This window comes from Balaenoptera borealis, assembly GCF_965194805.1.
Source record: "Balaenoptera borealis genome assembly, chromosome: 4".
Taxonomy (NCBI): Eukaryota; Metazoa; Chordata; class Mammalia; order Artiodactyla; family Balaenopteridae; genus Balaenoptera; species Balaenoptera borealis.
The window spans coordinates 33,968,643-33,973,419 of record NC_138861.1 but is presented as its reverse complement, the minus strand read 5'-3'; positions in this window follow the sequence as shown (position 1 = coordinate 33,973,419).

Sequence of the window (4,777 nt, the reverse complement as noted above, 5' to 3'; positions counted from 1 at the left end):
CCCAAAGGTGGTCCATCTGCTCCCCCTTAGGACATCTGATCATTGTTGGAAACTTTAAATTCTGGGGCAGATCTGCTGCAGTGCTGAGGTGTGTTGAGTTCTCGGGATTAAGGGTACCTCGTCACAGGGATTGACAGAGCCTCCCTTTCTGACTTTATATACAGTGGAGACCCACGTTGCTCTCATACTAATTTGAAACAAATGAGCGACATACTGACCTCTGGTTGACAACAAGCCAAGGACATAGTCCCTTTGACTATGCTTGCTGAACTGAGTTCTCTGTATTGTGTATTGCTTTGTGTTCTGTCCTTCTGAACATCAAGATTTTGCTAGTTTCAGTGACCATTTCATACTCATTGTAATTTGGGATTATTTCTTGACTGGGATTGTGATCTCTGAAAGACAGCTCTGCAATTTAAAAAAACAAATGAAGAAAATATTACCCCTTTGTTAAGTAACCAGAATGATGGATCCGGAGAGTTGGATGTGTTCAATCATTTGGTTCTATTTTAAAATTTCAATTATTTTGAATTTTTGGTCTTGATTATTTTTTCATGCTGACTTGACCACTGAAAGTATATTTACATCAGGATCAAGTAAAAGAATCAGAGATTAGTATGTTTTAATCAGACAGGATGTTATAAATAGAATTATGAAAACATCTATCATGACCTGGTTTTCTCTTTCCTGGGGCTTCTAGTACTTAGGCGTTAGATGCTATATTGATAGGCTATAGGTTTTCCAAAGGTTTTTATGTTTAAGAAAGAGAATAATCTAAATAAAAGACAGTATAAGTAAAACAAATGTCTCCTAGACTCCCTCCTTCCTCTCTACCCTTCTGCCCTAATTTTTTTCTTAAGGGATAATAAAAGGTTGAAAATTTTTGCATGGTAAAATTAAAAAGTAGTAGCAGGTAGAGTAGGGCTCTAGAATCAGAAACTCAAGTTCATATCCTTGTTTCTCCAATTATTAAATGGGCCCTGGAATAAATTATTCTCAAGCTTCAATTTTTCACCAGTAAACCTGGAGTTACGTCTTAAATTTGTTATGAAAATTAATATAATGCATATAAAGTGATGCCACAGAGCATGGCACATATCCACTCAGAAAATCATAGCTGCTATTGACTAAGGTGAATTTCTAAAGCAGTGATGAAGATAGAAGCCTTTGAAGAATGCGGGTGGATATTAGCAGATTATCCGTTGATTTGATGTTCACAGGAGGAAAGGAAAGTGTAATATCCTGGTCAATTGTATTTTATTGAAATGGTTCTCTTGTTTCTACCCTCTCTCTTCCTGTTTCCATGTGTCACAAGCAACCACTGTGTGCCCTAAAACCCCCAGTCTCCAGACATTTTCAGTGAATTGTTGAACTCTAGGTGATCATGCTTTTGATGACATTATGACACTGGTTCTTAATGTGAGCTGCCATCTTGCTGTCCTTGCCAACCTCCAACACTTTCCGAAGTGTGGCATGCAGTGGCCTGGCTCTGTTTAGGCCCAGAGGTACCCTGGTCTGACCCTGCCAAGAACCGAGTGTACTGCCAAGAGTCAGGCAGCAGAGTGGAGGCTGGAGAGAGCAAAGAGAAAAGGGAGTACAAGCGGGGGACTGAATCTAGGGTGGGTCAGACCTCGTCATTGACAAGACTTCATCTCAAAGAGGCCAGCTAATAATAGGTGTGGGTGGGAGGGTAAGTGGGTATCAAGGGTCCCAGGCAGATAACCCAGATTGTAAAATCCTGGAGAGATGGAAGCACTGGAGGTAGGACATGAGCCTATCGCTGGAGAGACTGAAGCCCATGTCAGGATCCATGACAGCTCCTGGCATCAGTCTAGAAAGTCTGGTTAAGTGACATAGGCCTTTAGCCCCTATTGGCTTTTTATCTGAGGGAACTCCCTATTCACCTCTCCCAGTTTATGAGCCTGGAATCTGGGTGGTCTTCTTTGCCTTAAAGTCATGCTTTTCAAGCTTGAATGTGCATAGGAATCATCTATGCCACAATGTGAATTCACTTTAGTAGATCTGGGGTCTGGCTTAAGGCTCTGTGTTTCTAACAAGCTTCCAGGTGATGCAGGTACCACTGGTCCAGGAACCACGTTTTGAGTGTCAGAGCCTTAAAAGAATGTGGCTGTTTGGTTTTGCTTAATCCACATGTCTTCTATTTCATATCCGTGCTGCTTCCTCGTGGTAAAATTGAGGAGGACATAGCTGACTGAGCCCCCAAAGCTGGACTTCTGATCAAAGTGGAGCTCTGACAACTCTCATCTTTATTCTACTTGTGACAAAGCGTGTCCTCACCAAATTTAATATTAGTAGTAAGACCATATCGATGGCCTGGAGCATTCAATTGTCTCCTGACACAACTGGTTTTCCTGGGCAGAATCATTGCCCCTGAACATTCATCCATTGCTGGCTCATATCCCCTGTCTGGTCAGGGCCCTCATGAGAAGCCAGGAGGGACTTTGACCTTAAATACGTGCCTGAATTTTTTAGGTAAAATATTTGCCAATTTATGCCATTTTTTTTCCAAGGAAACATTTTTTCCTGAAATCTTATTTTTAATTCTGCTATTACTTTTGAATGATATAACGTAAGAATAAATCCCTGTTACTGAGAATAGGGGCCTGGTTGAAAAACTGTGAATATAATTTTCCTGCAGTGATGGTAGTCTTCAAAGTACTTGACATTTCCCATGAGGGGAAAGGAGCTGAGAAGGCAGAGGTAAATCCCATCTGGATCACATTCCTGATTTTACCTCTTCTTAGTATCATATAGCATTCGGCTGATTCTTAGAAGATCCGCCCATCCACACGCCATGTTGCAAATTCCAGATATTTAGAAGGTTTTAAAGTGATTTGGCATTGTGAATTATATCTGGTTTATCAGAATGAAGTCCTGGCTCCAGAAGTTTTGAAACACTGACATGAAGTGAGCAGTTTAGTAGCTTAGCTACCGAAAGGCTCTACCATCGACATAATGGAGACTTTATGTTTCTTCTTGAAATGGCTAGGAAATAATAATTCATTCAACACTTCATATCAGAGCAATGTTTGGAAACCTAAATGAAAGTCATAGGTATACAGTGTCGTCAAGCCTCCAGTACTCCCTGCCTGGACCTCAGCTGGAACAGGCCAGGAAGCATCTTTAACCAGAGGTCCACTGAGAACCCAAGAATGGGGCTTCCCTGGTGGCGCAGTGGTTGAGAGTCTGCCTGCCAATGCAGGGGACATGGGTTCGAGCCCTGGTCTGGGAAGATCCCACATGCCGCAGAGCTACTAGGCCCGTGAGCCACAACTACTGAGCCTGCGCGTCTGGAGCCTGTGCTCCGCAACAAGAGAGGCCGCGATGGTGAGAGGCCCGCGCACCGCGATGAAGAGTGGCCCCCACTCGCCGCAACTGGAGAAAGCCCTCGCACAGAAACGAAGACCCAACACAGCCAAAAATAAATAAATAAATAAATAAATTTAAAAAAAAAAAAAAAAAGAACCCAAGAATGGCCCATTGTATGATGCCTCACACCCATATCATCCTGGGATACGTCCTAAACCACAAGTGCCTCCTGTCATGTATCCTGGCCCATTATTTCGTCCCCATTTTGCCACGGGCTTAGTTGGCTATGACTCAATCTTTCTCTGATCCTCTCACGTCTGAGATAATTATATAAGGTCCTTGGGGTCTTCTGTTTCTATGAAAAATAGTCTCATCTGCCTTCTACCTCCTGAGAAAATGTTTTCTTTGTCTCTTTGTCTTAATGGAAACCTGCTTTTCTGGAGTTTTCTGCTACCCTGCTGCCTACTGTAATGTAGATCGGCCGCATATACAGAGCCTGGAGTCAGGGTTACTGTTTTCCTGGTGCCACAAGAGGCCTCCTAAGCTGTTATGTCTGGCTCTGCCACACCTCTGTCCCTATTTATCATGCTCATTGGCCAAGCTCCTGTTCTCTTTAGACTTTTCTACTAGACACATAGTCTTCCCTTGGTCCCCAGGTTCTGCCTGCTATCCCTCTGGGCAGTTGCAGTTCCTATAGGAATAACCCATCTAGCATCCTTGCTGGTACAGTTTCTTTGTCTTTTTGTGCTCTAGTGACCATCAACACCACTCTATTTCATCCACTCATTTATCCCATGACAATACCCTGGAGTTATCACTTAGGACTGAATTCTTCTCTCAGCCCCCAATCTGTCACATCTTTCCCCATTAATGACTTCCCAATCTAGCCTAGAAACTTGTCAGTCGCATTAGTGGTATTACATTCTCGGCTTCGCCCTTCTCTCACCGCGTCCACAGACAAAACCCCAACACTATGTCAACTAAGGTGTCCTTCTCCACCAGGCTGCTGAGCCCTGCTGGAGAAAGCCACACAGCTAGTCAGACTGAGGCCTCCACAAACCTGTGTCTCCAGGCCCAGATGGACCCATACAACTGCCCCACTCGTTCCTCATCCGGTGCTCATAAAGGCCAGCACAAAACTCCACCTGTCTTCTCAAAGCTTCTTAGCTCCTCCCATTTCCTCTCAACACGTTAACATAATTTAGTTTGTTAAATTCATGAGTATTTACGACCTACCAAAGTCATAAAGAAAAATATAGTAGATGTTTTGTACCTATTACCCAGTTTAATAAATCAAACTTTCCCAATACAGTTGAAAACCCCTGTGTTCCCCTTCCGGATCACATCTCCTACACCCTTCCTCCCAAATATCATAACTATTCTGATTTTAGTGTTTATCATGCATTTCTCTGTGATTGTACCTCATGTGTGTGTACCCCTATGCAAT